The sequence below is a fragment of the Pongo abelii genome, chromosome X (genome assembly GCF_028885655.2).
Source record: "Pongo abelii isolate AG06213 chromosome X, NHGRI_mPonAbe1-v2.0_pri, whole genome shotgun sequence".
Taxonomy (NCBI): Eukaryota; Metazoa; Chordata; class Mammalia; order Primates; family Hominidae; genus Pongo; species Pongo abelii.
In genome coordinates, this window is record NC_072008.2 from 34,751,946 (window position 1) to 34,767,673 (window position 15,728).

The 15,728-nt window shown below is 38.6% G+C and overlaps 1 long non-coding RNA gene across 1 annotated transcript in view; it reads left to right on the top strand.

Moving 5' to 3' along the window:
• The window catches only part of LOC129052906 (uncharacterized), a 161,633-nt gene that overhangs the window by 110,092 nt on the left and 35,813 nt on the right, over positions 1 to 15,728 (top strand). Inside the window, exon 2 of the long non-coding RNA XR_008518048.2 lies at positions 11,515 to 11,615. This is a non-coding gene — a long non-coding RNA (uncharacterized LOC129052906). The remainder of the gene's footprint in view (positions 1 to 11,514; positions 11,616 to 15,728) is intronic.

The window sequence follows — 15,728 nt, forward strand, 5'->3', positions numbered from 1 at the left end:
TCTATGTCCATTTACATTCAACTTAATTACTATTGTCATTCATTAATTGTTTTCTGATTGATTTGTAGACACTTCATTCTTTTCTTCCTCTATTGCTGTCTTTGCTTTGTGGTTACCACAAGGATTAAAAAAAAAAATCATAAATTAATAAAATAAATAAAAATAAACAAAAAAACCTTATAGTTTAAAAAGGCCACATTAAAAAAAAAACCACTTTCCTTTTAAGTTCAGGGGGACATGTGCATGCCTGTTATATAGGCAAACTCGTGGCATGGGGGTTTGTTGTACCAATTATTTCATCACCCAAGTACTAAGACTAGTACCCCATAGTTATTTTTTTCTGATCCTTTTCCTCCTCCCACCCTCCAACTGCAAGTAGTCCCCGGTGTTTCTTGTGCCTCTCTTTGTGTCCATATGTTCTCACCCTTTAGCTCCCACTTATAACTGAGAAAATGTTTTGGTTTTCTGTTCCTGCATTAGTTTGCTAAGGATAATGGTCTCCAATTCCATCCATGTTCCTGCAAAGGACATGATCTTGTTCTTTTTCATGGCTGCATGGTATACCATGAGATATATGTATCACATTTTCTTTATCCAGTCATCCATTGATGGGAATTTAGGTTGAATCTATGTGTTTGCCATTGTAGATTGTGCTGCAATGAACATTCACGTGCATGTGTCTTTATGGTACAACAATGTATATTCCTGAGGGTATATACCCAGTAATGGGATAGCTGGGTTGAATGGTAGTTCTGTTTTTAGATCTTTCAGGAAGTGCCACACTGCTTTCCACAAGGGTTGAACTAATTTACGCTCTCACCAACAGTGTGTAAGCGTTCTCGTTTCTCCACAATCTCACCAGAATCTGTTATTTTTTGACTTTTTAGTAATAGTTATTCTGATTGATGTGAGGTGGTATATCATTGTGGTTTTTATTTGCATGTATCTAATGATCTGTGATATTGAGCTTTTCTCCATATGCTTGCTGGCTGCACCTATGTCTTCTTTTGAAAAGTATCTGTTCATGTCCTTTGTCCATTTGTAATGGGGTTGTTTGATTTTTTTCCTGTAAATTTGTTTAAGTTTCTTACAGATGCTGGATATTGGACTTTTGCCAGATGCATAGTTTGCAAATATTTTCTTGCTTTCTGTAGGTTGTCTGCTTATTGAGAGTTTCTTTTGCTGTGAAGAAGCTCTTTAGTATAATAGGGTCCATTTGGCAATATTCGTCTTTGTTGCAATTGCTATTGGCGTCTTCATCATGACATCTTTGCCAGTTTCTAAGTCCAGAAAGGTATTGCCTAGGTTGTCTTCCAGGGTTCTTATAGTTTTGAGTTTTCCTTTAAGTCTTTAATCCATCTTGAGTTGATATTTGTACATAGTGTAAGTAAGGGGTCCAGTTTCAGTCATCTGCTTATGGCTGGCCAGTTATCTCAGCACCATTTATTGAACAGTGTGTCACTTCCTCATTGCTTGTTTTGTCTGCTTTGTGAAAGATCAGATGTATGTAGGTTTGCAGAATTATTTCCGGGCTCTCCATTCTGTTCCTTTGTTCTATGTGTCTGTTTTTGTGCCAGTACCATGTTGTTTTGGTTACTATAGCTCTGGGGTATAATTTGAGGTCAAGTATATGATACTTCCAGCTTTGTTCCTTTTGCTTAGGATGGCCCTGGGTATTCAAGCTCTTTTGAGGTTCCATATAAATTTTAAAATGTTTTTTGTAGTTTCATGAATTTATTTTAAGGAATAGAATAGAATCTGTAAGTTGCTTTAGACAGTATGGCAATTTTAACAATATTTATTCTTCCTGTCCATGAGCATTGAAAGCTTTTCCATGGTTTTGTCATCCCTGATATCTTTGAGCAGTGTTTTGTAATACTCATTGTGGAGATCTTTAACATCCATTGCTAGCTGTATTTGTAAGTATTTTATTCTTTTTTATGGCAGTTGTGAATGGGATTTCATTCTTGATTTGGCTCTGAGCTTGGCTATTGTTGGTGTATAAGAATGCTAGTAATTTCAGTACATTGATTTTGTATCCTGAAATTTGCTGAAGTTGTTTATCAGCTTAAGGAACTTTTGGGCTGAGACTATGTGATTTTCTAGATATAGAATCATGTCATCTCTAAACCGGGATAGTTTGACTTCCTCTCATTCTATCTGGATGCGCTTTATTTCTTTCTCTTGTCTGATTGCTCTGGACAGAACTCATAATAATATGTTGAATAAGAATGATGAGAAAGGGCATCCTTGTCTTGTGCCAGTTTTCAAGGAGAATGCTTCCAGCTTTTGACCATTCAATATGATATTGGGTGTGGGTTTGTCATGGATGGCTCTTATTATTTTGAGGTTTGTTTCTTCAATGCCTAGTTTGTGAAGAGTTTTTAACATAAAGAAATGTTGAATTTTATCGAAAGCCTTTTCTGCATCTATTAAGATAATCATGTGGTTTTTGTCTTTAGTTCTACTTATGTGATGAATCACATTTATTGATTTGCATATGTTGAAACAACCTTGCATCCCAGGGATAAAGCCTGCTTGATCATGGTTGATTAGCCTTTTGATGTGCTGCTGGATTTGGTTTGCCAGTATTTTGTTGAGGATTTTTCCATCAATGTTCATCAAGGATATTGGCCTGAAGTTTTCTTTTTTGTTGTGTCTCTGCCAGGTTTTCGTATTAGGATGATGCTGGTCTCATATAATGAGTTGAGGAGGAATCTCTCCCACTCAATTTTTTCGAATAGTTTTGGTAGGAGTTGTACCAGCTCTTCATCATACATTTACGTCATACATCTACATCGTTGAATTGGCTGTGAATCCATCTGGTTCTGGGCTTTTTTAGGTCCATAGGCTATTTTATTAGTGATTCAATCTTGTTGCCCATTATTGGTCTGTTCGGGGATTCAATTTCTTCTTGGTTTAGTGTTAGGAGGGTTTATGTTTTCTGGAATTCATTCATTATTTCTAGATTTTCTAGTTTGTGCTCATAGAGGTGTCCAAAGTAGTATCTGATGGTGATTTGTATTCCTATTGGGTCAGTAGTGGCAAACCTTTTATCATTTCTAATTATGTTTATTTGGATCTTCCATCTTTTTTTCTTTATTAATCTAGCTAGCAACCTATCATTTTTTTTTTTTTTTCAAAAATCTAGCTCCTGGCTTTGTTGATCTTTTTAATGATTTCCTGGTCTTCAATCTCCTTCAGTTCAGCTCTGATTTTGGTTATGTCTTGTCTTCTGCTAGCTTTGGGGTTGCTTTGCTCTGGTTTCTCTAGTTATTTTAGTTATGCTGTTAGGTTGTTAATTTGAGATCTTTCTAATGTTTTAATGTGAGTGTTTAATGCTATACATTTCCTTTTTAACACTGCCTTAGCTGTGTCCCAGAGATCCTGCTATGTTTTATCTTTGTTCTCATTAGTTTCAAACAACTTCTTGTTTTCTGGCTGAATTTTATTATTTACCAAAAAGTCTTTCAGGAGTAGATTGTTGAATTTCCATGTAATTGTACGGTTTTCAGCAATTTTCTCAGTCTGGATTTCTATTTTTATTGTGTTGTGGTCTGAGAGAGTGTTTGGTATGAATTCAGTTTTTTTCACTTGCTGAGGATAGTTTTATCTCCAAAGTGTGGTTGATTTTAGAATATGTACCATGTAGCAATGAGAAGAATGTATATTCATTGTTTTGGAGTGGAGAGTTCCATAGACATGCATCAGGTCCATTTGGTCCAGTGTTGAGTTTAGGTCCTAAATATATTGGTTAATTTTCTACCTTGATAATCTATATAATGCACTCAGTGGGCTGTTGAAGTTTCCCACTATTGTTGTGTGGGAGTGTAAGTCTCTTTCAAGGTCTCTTAGAATTTGCTTTATGAATCTGGGTACTCCTGTGTTGGGTGTATATATATATAGAATAGTTAAGTCTTCTTGTTGAATTGAACCTTTTACCGTTATTTAATGCCCTTCTTTGTTGTCTTTGATCTTTGTTGGTTTAAAGACTGTTTTGTCTGAAATTAGGATTGCAACTACTACTTTTTTTCTGTTTTCCATTTTCTTTGTTGGATTTTCTCCATCCCTTTATTTTGAGTCTATGGGTGTCATTGCATGTGAGATGGGTCTCTTGAAGATAGCATAGCCTTTGGTCTTGCTTCTTTATCCACCTTGCCACTCTGTGCCTTTTAAATGGGGCATTTAGCCCATTTACATTCAAGGTTTCTATTGAAATGTGTGGATTTGATCATGTAATCATGTTGTTAGCTGTTTACTATTCTGACTTCTTGTGTGGTTGCTTCATAGTGTCACTGGTCTGTGTACTTAAGTGTTTCTATATTGGATGGTAATGGTTTTTCCTTTCCATAATTAGTGCTTCTTTCAGAAACTCTGGTAAGGTAGATTTGGTGGTCATGAATTCCTTCAACATTTGCTTATTTGAAAAGGATCTTAATTCTTCTTCTCTTATGAAGCTTAGTTTGGCTGGATATGAAATTCTGAATTGGATTTTTTTTCTTTAATAAAATTTAATATAAGTCTCCAGTCTCTTCTGGCTTGTACTGAGATGTCTACTGATTTCTGCTGAGATGTCTACTGATAGTCTCATGGGCTTCCCTTGGTAGGTGGCCTGTCCTTTCTCTCTAGCTGCCTTTAACATTTTTTCTTTAATTTTGTCTTTAAAGAATCTGATGATTATGTGTCTTGGGGATGATCTTCTTGTGAATTATTTTGCAGGGGTTTTCTGCATTGTCTGAATTTGAATGTTTGTCTCTGTAGCTAGGTTTGGGAAATTCTGATGCATGATTTCCTTAAATGTCTTTTTCAAATATCGTCCATTCTCCCCATCTCTTTCAGGAATGCTGATGAGTCACAGATACAGTCTCTTTACATAATCCCACATTTCTCAGAGGTTTTGTTCATTGCTTTTTATTCTGTTTTCTTTATTCTTATCTGGCTATCTTATTTCGGAAAGCCAGTCTTCAAGCTCAGAGATTATTTACTCAGCTTGGTCTATTCTACTGGTAATATCTGTGATTGCATTATAAAATTCTGGTAGTGTGTTTTTCATCTCTATCAGGTCAGTTACATCCTTTTCTTTATAGGCTATTTTGTCTGTTGGGTCTTGTATCATTTTACAGTGATTCTTAACTTCCTTGAATTGTGTTTCAGTGTTCTCCTGAATCTCAATAATCTTCATTCCTATCCATATTTTGAATTCTATTTCTGTCATTTCAGCCATCTCAGCTTAGTTCACAACCCTTCTTGTAGAGCTAGTATGGTCATTAGGAGGAAAGAAGGCACTCTGACTTTTTGAGTTGTCAGAGTTCTTGTACTGGTTCTTTCTCATCTTTGTGGGCTGACGGTCCTTCAATCTTTGAAGTTGCCCTCCTTTGATGTTTATTTTTCCTCTTTATTCTATTTGATTCCCTTGGTGGTTTGATAGTGATATAAGGTGGGTTCAGTCGACTGACTTTATTTCTGAAATCTTTTAGTCAGGAGATAAGGCTCAGCTCAAGAATCCTGGACTGCATGCTTTAACTCTGGGTGAATGTTATTCAGTCCTTGCTTTGTTCTATGGCCCCTCAACATTGGGAACCTGGAGTGATAGAGGGGCCAAGGTGCTCCCAGGCTGCTGGTCACAACACTTCAATGGGTGGTGCCACCCGAAGCACTTAGCAGGGAAGTGGCAGTGAGACCAGTTCTCATTTGCTTGTGCTGGTGGCAGTGCAGCGGAGTGCACTCCCATTGGCTGCTGCAGTGTGCTAGCAAGTGCCAGGGTACTGGCCTCTGTGCAGGCTTTCACAGTAGTGGTTGATGTTAGCATGGCACAGTGGGGCAGGGTGCCCCAGCTAGTGTCCACGCAACCACTTGTGCCAGTGTTGGTGTCAGCATGTGGGTGAGGTGCTGGTGGACACAGGGCTGTGTGCACCCTCTGTTGCCATTCAAACGGGTGCTGTGGGGGGAGCTGCTGTGGGGGAAGGGGGCAGGTCCACTGTTCACCATGCCTAGTTTCGCACTGGTGGCAATGTTGGGACAGAACATTGGCGAGTGAGGCTAGTGTACTCCATGCCCACCAATGCTCCTAAGGCAACGCCAGTGCAGTGGGGGTGAGGAGGCAGCAGAGTGCACTCACACCTGCAGCAGTGGCACGGCAGAGTGCACATGCACACAAGTGCTGGCAGGGGAGGGGAGGCCAGGTCCTTTTGTGCACATATGCACTGGCAAAGTCATTTGGGGTGGCTGTGGGCAAGTGCATGCAGACAAATTGTCACAGAGAAGGCTGCAGTGCAGGGAGAGTGCTGGCAGGCTGGTGTGTGTCCTCAGGCACCTCTCTGCTGAAGCTCTCTGCCAGTGAGGTGCATTCCACCAGCGCAGGAGGTATGATGGGGGCCCCCAGGAGGTACTCCTCCCCTGTGCACCTGAGGTTGCACTGCAAGCAGGCATGGCCAGGCTGGGGCCTCGGGACAGGCAAGCAGACTGAAGGGTACTCAGGTCAGACCAGCCTCATCTCATGGGCAAGACCTCCCTACAGAGTTGAGGTCTGACAGTTCCCCTAGGGCTAAAGTCTCTTATAGCAGCAAGTCGAGCCTAGGGAAATAGGTGTCCCTTCCTGTGCTCCACTATAGACACTCCCACACCAAACCCTCTGAGCTCTACCCTGTCTGGAGTTCTGCCCCGCCCCTTCTCTAAGCAGCGCTTCCTGCCAACTCAAGTGTCCATGGTGGTCACGAGCTATCCTTCTGCCAGGATTCCAGAGGCCTTTGGTGAGAGTGAGTTGCTCCTTGCTAAAAGAGGCTATTTTAAGCTGATAACAGCTGAACTTTGATCACATACAAAAACTTTACACTTTTACTTTCCCACACATTAAAAATGTAAAAAAAATAGAATAAAAAATAATAAAAATGTCTTACTTCACAATTTATATCTTTTTATGTTCTGTATCTGTGATGGTTAATATTAAGTGTCAAATTGACTGGATTGAAGGATACAAAGTTTTGTTTCTAGGTGATTCTGGGTGTTGCCTGCAGATATTAACATTTGAGTCAGTGGACTGGGAGAGGAAGACGCCCGCCTCAGGAAGACCCACTCACAATGTTGGGAGGGATACCATCCAACCAGCTGCCAGCACAGCTAGAAAAAGCAGGTAGAAGAAAGTGGAAGAAGTTGATTTGTTGAGTCTTCCAGCCTTCATTTTTCCCCCGTGCTGGATGCTTCATGTCCTCAAACATCAGACACCAAGTTATTTGGCTTTGGACTCTTTGACTTACACCAGTGTTTTGCCAGGGACTCTCAGGCCGTTGGCCACAGACTGAAGGCTGCACGGTCAGCTTCCTTAATTCTGAGGTTTTGGGACTTGGACTATGCCACTACTGGCTTCCTTGCTCCTCAACTTATAGATGGCCTATTGTGAGACTTCACTTTGTGATCTCGTGAGTTGATTCACCGTAATAAACTGCCCTTCATATATACATATATCTTATTAGTTCTGTCCCTCTAGAGAAACCTGACTAATGCAGTGTCCCTTAAGAAATTATAGTAGCTATTTTTATTTTTAATAGTTTTATTTTTAAACTTTCTTACTAAAGATTAATGGTGGCCATGTACAAACCACCATTACAGTATTATAATGGTATTCTAAATTTGACTATGTACTTTTTTTCCGGTGAGTTTTATACTTTCATATTTTTTTTTGTTACTAATTTGCATCAGATTCTTTTCATGTGAGGAAGTCTCTTTAGCATTTCTTGTAAGACAGGTCTGATTGTGATGAACTTTCTCATTTCTGTTTGTCTGAGAAAGTCTTTATCTCCCTTTGATTCTGAAGGACATCTTTGACAGATATGGTATTCTTCGTCGACTTTACTTTTTCTTCAGCACTTTTGATGTATCATCCCACTGTCTCCTGGCCTATAAGCTTTCTGTTGAGAAATCTGCTGCTAACCTCAAACGTCCTTATATGTTACGTCCTTCTTTTCTCTTGCTGCTTTCAGGATTCTCTTTTTGTTCTTGATTTTTGACAGTTTGATTATAGTATGTCATTGTGTCATCTTGTTTGGATTGAATCTGTTTGGAAACCTTTAATCTTTCTGTGCTGGAATATTTATATATTTCTCCAAATTTGGAGAGTGTTCTGCTATTATAGCTTTAAATGAACTTTCTATATCTTTTTCTTTTCTCCTTACATTGATGCCTGCTCTTTTGAAAACATAAAGACTTATTCTAGTCTTTACAGACTGGCTTTGTCTGGGCGAGCCCTCTGCCAGTCGGCCCATCCAGAGATTCTGGGTAGGCTGCCTGGCATGTCTGGAGGTAGGCTTGCTCCTGGAGTCATTGTGCAGCCTGGCCTCTGGTGTCTTGGTCAGCAGGTGGGAAAGCCTGGCACTTGAGTGCGCAGTATTAGTTCTGAATCCTGAATCCACTGGGGTGGACCTGTTAATTGCATTGGTAGAGATAGGCCTGAAACCTGAGTCCATTAATATGGGACAAAATCCAGTATGTGTGGAGGCTGGCCTGAAGTCTAGGCCAACAGGGGTTGACATGACATGGGGGTGGGCCCTTAACTTCAGTTCTCTAAGGCTGGCCTGGCAGTGAGGTGTGTCTAGACCCTAAGTCTGCAAAAGTAGGTCTGGATCTTGAGTCCATGAGGGCTAGACTGGAGTCTGGGTTTTCAGGGGTGTTCATGCAGTCTCAGTTCACAGGGTTTGACCTGACAAAAGGGTTTCCTGGAGTGGTCCTGGACCCTGGGTCTTCTGGAACAGGCCTAGACCTGGGCCCTCTGGAGCCTCGGTTTGACCTGATGCTGAAGCTGGCATGGAGCCCGTTTCTATAGGGACTGCTCTGGAGAGTAGGATTGTGGGTGTTAGTCTGGATCCTATGTCCACTGATGCTGGCCTGGGGGCTTGTTGTGCAGGTGCTGGCCTGTGGGCTTGTTGTGCAGGTGCTAGCCTAGAGGCTAGGTCTGTGAAGGCTTGCCTGGGGTCTGAGACTGTGGGGGATGGCCGGGGACCTGGGTACATACGTGTCAGTCCAGAATTGTGATCTACTGGGACTGGCCTGGATCCTGTTTCTGCTGGATCAGGCCTAATCCCTGGGTTGCTAGAACATAGTGTCACAGGTGCCAGTCTGGAGGGTTGGGCCAGAGAGACCAGCCTGGCACTGGGAAGGCTTGGAATCTGTGTCTCTGAGTGTCCACCTGGTATTTGAGGTTGGGCTGCAAACTTAGCTGAGAATAGTCCAGACCCTGGGGCCACTGGGTTCAGGCTGGCAGTGGGGTGGCTCTGAGACAGACTCCATCTAGCATGCCTGGAGCCTGGAACCTGGAACTATAGGGTCTGGCCTCGAGCTGAGGTGGCTGGAGGCTCAGACACAGGCACCTGTCTAGAGTCTGGGGCCCTGGGGTTCTGCCTAGCACTGGGTTTTACTGGAGAAATCCCAGTGTTGGGGTCCAAAGCTGGGACCATTGCTTACTTCCTTCCCCTTCCCCCATATGGAGGGTATCTCTTTCCATACTGTGCTACCTCAAGTTGGGAGAGAGGTAATGAGGGTAACGTGAAGCTGTTCTTCCTACCCTTTTCAGTGTGACTTTTCTTATTTCTTTGACATGCTAAGATGCTGTAATCTATCACCTGTCACTTGTGAAGATATATTTGTACATGGATAATTGTTCAAATTTATGCTTTTGTGGGGGCACAAGTGCTTGAGAATTGCTTGAGAGTCCTATTTGCTGACATTTGTCCCCTTGAGCTTGAATTTAAATAGGTGCCATCTAACCCGAGGTCCTGGACACTTACCCATTATTCTATATAGTAATGAGTAAATTGGAAATCTAAGCCCTATGATTATGACAATGTGACATGATCTGTTGTGAGAAGTTACTAGGGGAGAGAACCTACAAGGCAGTTTTAACAGAAATCTCAGTCCCGTGAGATACACCTACAACAGGTTCAATCAGTTAAGTGATAACAACACAGACTGAAATGATCAATAGTCTTAAAAGTCTAGGATTTGAGGGATGTGTCTAAAAAGGGCAGTTAATTTGAACATAGAGCGAATGCATGTGGTTTTCTGCTTTGTATTAAAGTAATTGCACTGGTCTTAAAAGGTAAACCCTGGCTTTGATTGAGCAGAAGTAAGCTGCTGGGATCCTTTGAAGACATTCATTAGAGATATAAAATATATATAGAAAGACGATGTGTAAGTAGCAAGGGATTATTTTAGATGGCTAGCAGATCAAGCATATTTTAACCAGTCAATATAACACTTAGTAAAAAATAAACAGCATATGAGTGAACACAGATTCTTCAATCTAACATTCTGTGATTAGTAACAGAGTGTAATTAACATGTTGCTACCAATCTGAAACTCATATTTTGAGAAAAGCTTTTAAATTTCTTTCCCTCCTCCAGAAGATTCTAGGAGAGTATGAAGAAACATCTTTTTTTTGCTACATTCTCCCGAAGTTTGCTTTTCTGGTTCTAAACATCATAGAATTGAAATGGCAGTTTCCAGGAGTTATTGTTAGCCAATGAAGTTAGTAAGGATGAATTTATAACAGGATACATTCACAGAGTTACCAATGCTTTCTGTAAAAATGAATCTAAGGTTTTTGTTTTCTGTTGGAGAAAACAAAATTCTGTGTTTACCCAAGAAGAGGAAATTCACAGTCTAGGTGAAGAGGGTGAGCAAATCTAGGAGGCCAGGGAAGAGATATTGGAATTGTCTATTTTGGGGTTCAAACAAGACAGCAGGTAGACGTGTATAGGACTGTAATGAAGATTAAGGCCTAGACAGAACAAAGGAAGTGAAGAACAAGTTCACGAAGAGCGAGAAACATGGAAAGGTGGAAAGATTCACTGTTTGAAATTTGGGTGGTGGTGCTCTGCTGTCAGAGAAATGGGAACTTGGTCATGAGTAGAAGGAGAAAAGTGGAGATTGCAAGAGCTAATAAGGTTTAGGAATTGAGTTAGGAGGTTATCCGAAGTGTTATTAGCATCAATGTGCACTCTTCTTTCTGTATCCAGGCAATCTGCTCTGTGTTGTGAATTCCATGCCTGAAAGGTGCCAAGATCTTACATAATAATTATATAATACATAATACATTAACTACATTTCCATATCACTTTATAATGTGATGTCACAGTGGTCAGTGTCTCTTTCTTCTTAGAAGCCCTTTCTTATTATAACAGCACCATTCAATCAGATGTTTTCCCTTGTTCTCTGTGAAAGCATCTTAAGACTGTGAAAGATGAAGTGAAGGTATTAGATATTAAAATATTAAGACATTTGCAAAATAGTAAAATTTGTATATAAGAATATCTTTTAGGTTTGAGCAAAGTCCATTTGAAATTCTCATGTTGAAAACATACCCGATTTAACTGATTTAGGGCCTGAGGGCATTAAGAATAAATGGAACATAGAATATATATGAACGGGTTATTGAAAGAAAGCAAGGAGTTCTGGGATTGGGCTTCACTCCTTCTAATGATTGCCATGAACTTTTTGGGAAACAAATATATATGTTTGTCTTAGGTAACTAAGTGCATCAAGCCACAGAACAGCAGCCACCAACGGTTTGTCATGGCCAAGCAGCAGCAGATCAGTGGCTCTGAGTGGTGAAAGGAACATGACGAGTGAGTTTGTGGAGATTCCAGAACTACATTCTCAGTGCTACCTGAGTGAGCAATTCATTTGCCAATTGTATAAAATTCCCAGTACTACTGATTTATTTATTTTTCTTTTAAAAGGAACATAAAATTCTGTATTGTTTTAAGTTAAAAAAATCCACCTGTGCTTATCAAGCTAAATAAGTTGATTTTTGCATTATAGTTATAAAATGTGTAAATGTGTATCATTGTTTTTACTTGATAATAATATATCTGGTTATTTCATTTTTGTTGGAACAGAGTAATATATTTAACACAAAATATAAATTAGGATATAAAGTTCACAGTGGGAACTGAAATTATTGTTGGAGTTTGAAAAATGAGATAATATTTATGAAATTATAACTGTTTATCACTGGGCTTCATGTTCAAAGACATATCTGCTGATGGTGTTCATAATCTTTCAATGTGGGTGTGATTAAGATACAAATATGTGAATAGAAATGTAAGGTTATCTTTTAATATCTTTAAATTTTTTGACTACTATATTATTTTCAAAGTCTTATTCTATTAGCAAGTGTGTATTGTTATTACATTAATTTTCTTTAAGTGGGGGACTGCTTAATTGTGCATTTTTAAGATATGTCATTTCCTTTACTTGTGTTTAGGAAAGAATGACTCAAAGGTCCACAGAGTTCTTATGTCTTAGAAATTGAATAATCTGAAAATAAAAGTAAAACCTCCCTTTCCTCAGTCAAGTTCCTGAATACAAAATTGACAAATGTTTTCCTTAAAACAGCACACTACTGGGCTGATTTAATCTCTACAGCTTTTATAAGCCAGAGTACAATTTTTGAAGGGTGTTTTAGTGTGTTCTTAAGGATCTTATTGTACCTTTCTTCTTTATAGTTCTTCCAATTTGGTTTGTCAAGCTGTAGCTTTTTTGAACCACATATTCCTTCTATCACGTATGTGTTGCTAGTACTAAAAATGATTGCTCAAAACAAACTCAATGAAAACAAAAGTGAATTATATTCTTGTTGCCTTAAATACCATTCTTAAAGTGGAAACTTACCACAATCTATCAAGTTTATTATGCCCAGCAGACTTATTTAGAATATCCAGCATAATCATCTGCCTGTGGCCATTAAGGCCAATATGCAGGCCCTGTCACAGTTTTAGAAATACTCCAAGCCTTGTTGGAGAAGGAAGTCATGATTGCAATCAATAATCAAGTTCACCTGGCTACTCTTGAAGTTTTACTTTATGTCACAGTTTCAGGAACTTAGTTTCTTTTTGGATCAAGTCCTTACCTTATGACTCAGTTATTTATTTGGACTCTAATATCAGTCCTGATCTTGATAAACAACGAAGCACTTCAATGACTTCAGGATTGGAAGTCTGATTTTCTCATGCTCCCATCTATGCTGCTAGAGACCTGATTCTTAACTTCAAACCGTATGGCACAGGGCTGGATTCCTGTTTACTCTTATGTCTTAACAAGTAGTAGCCTGCCAGCTTAATACATCTCAATATATTCCTTCCTGGAGGTCCCCATTATTTGTGCCTCATATGCCAGCTATGTCACCTTTACTACAGCTCTGCAGGATGATCAGTTACCTGTCATTTTCTCTCAGAATAACCGACTTTTCTCGTCTAGCTGGACTTCCTCACCTCTCCAGCAACATTTTCTCTAGTTTCAGGTCCAAACTCTGTAGGACTTGACCCCTGTCTTGAAATTAAACCTTCTGTGAAAAACCATTCGACAGAGGGAATTTAAATCATCCATGGTGGTTCGCATTATCTATTTCAAGATCTCTTTGTAGATGGCTATCAAAAACATTTAATATTATCTATTATGTATTTTATTCAAAACTTTCTATGAATCTTCTATTCTCTCTGAAAATTACACATTAATATATCCAAAATTCACTAGCTATAAGAGGTATAAAAATATAGATAAAATATTCAGATTCTTTAAAAATATCTCATTTTACCACATATAAAATATATCTATCAAAAAAGTATAACATGTCTGTTTAATCTGTTAGAACGTTATCCATTTAAATGAGTCATTATGTCTATCATGTACAAAAAAATCAGTTAAAACGCTGCAAAAAAAAAAAACCCAGTGCCTCTGTTAAGATGACATTCAAATTAGTAAATGAAGTAAAAAAAGAAAAATCAGAAGTACAGAGAAGAAAAAAAACATGAACTTATCCTTGCTTCTTTCAACATCAATAGATTTTAAAAATTGGAACTAAGTTGAATTTGATACACATATTCAGTTTGTGCTTGAAAATATTTTTTCTCTAGAAAAATGAAATTTTTAAACATTAAGTCCCTTATGCCAACTTCACTAACAGTCCAACCTGAGGAAGACATGTTACTTTCTTAAATATACCACACATTATTCTCTTAAAATGTATCCATTAACATCATCTGACATAAGACATAAGAAGTAAATTCATAATAATGTGGTTCAGAGGAACATATCCATTTCTGGAACAGTAATTGTTAGGATGCCACTAGGAAAAATAGTATCAAACAAAATATGAATCTTCAACAAAAGTCTTCCCATGTTTAAATTCTGCTAATAAATGGTAACAATTTTTTAGAGGCAGCATATCAAGGATTTAAAGAATTTGAGTGAGAGAGAATTGAGTAAACAACATCCATTTCTTCCACGTATTTGCTGTATGATCTTTGACAAGTCTTTCCTCCATTTCGTCATTTGCCTGCTTATCCATACTTTTTAAAATATTGAATGAGTTCATTTATATAAACTGCTTAGCAGTGTGCTTAGCATATGGAAATGCCTAATAAACAGTAGTTAGCATTATTGGTATCATTTTAACTATCAGTAACCAATATATTTCTGTAGTTATTGACATTTATTTTCATTTGTATTAAAATGCTCTGAAATGCCATTAATAACACATAACATTTTATCACAGACTCTATGTGTGGGAACTTTTTAATATTTAATCTAGCTGTCGCATTTTGCTTTTGCAGAAGGTATGTTGAGATATGTAGAAAAGACAAATGAAAACATTTTTAAAAGGTTTATTTTAAGTAGTTTATTTCTTGACAATACATTCAGAGCACAGGAAAATTGATTCTTTCACATGCATTCTTTAAAACCTCTTGCCCAGAGAGCCTGTAGCATCATTCATCATTTCCTACTGTTTCTACATCCATCACATCGTTTTCCTTTGCTTTCCATATGACTTCTTTATTTCTTCTAGTTATAATAGCAAGCGGAACTAATCATGAATAAATTCAAATTTGGGACAAAGGAGAAGCTCAATGGCCAGATGAGACCTTAGGTCTCTCTGGCCCATGGCCCTGGGGTAATCTTATCTATCATGAGAAAGAGTCTATTATATCTCAGCTGTGCACAAGGCTAGGATAGGCATTAGAGTAAATTAAACGGGCATGATCTGCCAGCCTGGCAAGCATCTTATTTTTTACCTTTTATTTTAGTTTCAGGGGTCTATGTGCAGGTTTGTTATATAGATAAATTGCGTGTCTTGAGGGTTTGGTGTACAAATTATTTCATCACCGAGGTAATAAACATAGTACCCAATAGGTAGTTTTTCAATTCTCACCCTCCTTTTCACCCTACACTCTTTAGTAGGCCCTGGTATCTGTTGTTCCTTCTTTGTGTCTATATGTCCTCAATGTTTAGCTCCCATTTACAAGTAAGGATATGCAGTATTTGTTTTTCTGTTCCTGTGTTAGTTTGCTTAGGATAATGGCCTTCAGCTACATCCATGTTTCTGCAAAAGATATGATTTTATTCTTTTTTATGGCTTGTAGTATTCCATGGTATATATGTACCACATTTTCTTTATCCAGTTGACCACTGATGGGCATTTAGGTTAATTCCATGCCTTTGTGAATTGTGAATTCACTATTGTGATTAGTGCTGTGATGAACATACATGTGCATGTGTCTTTATGGTAGAACAATTTGTACTCCTTTGGTTATATGCCCAGTAATGCAATTGCTGGGAAATTGCCCATGAAACTACTTTCCACAGTGGCTGAACTAATTTGCAATCCCACAAGCAGCACACAAGCATTCCCCTTTCTCCACAGCCTTGCCAACGTCTGATATTTTTTGACTTTTTAATAA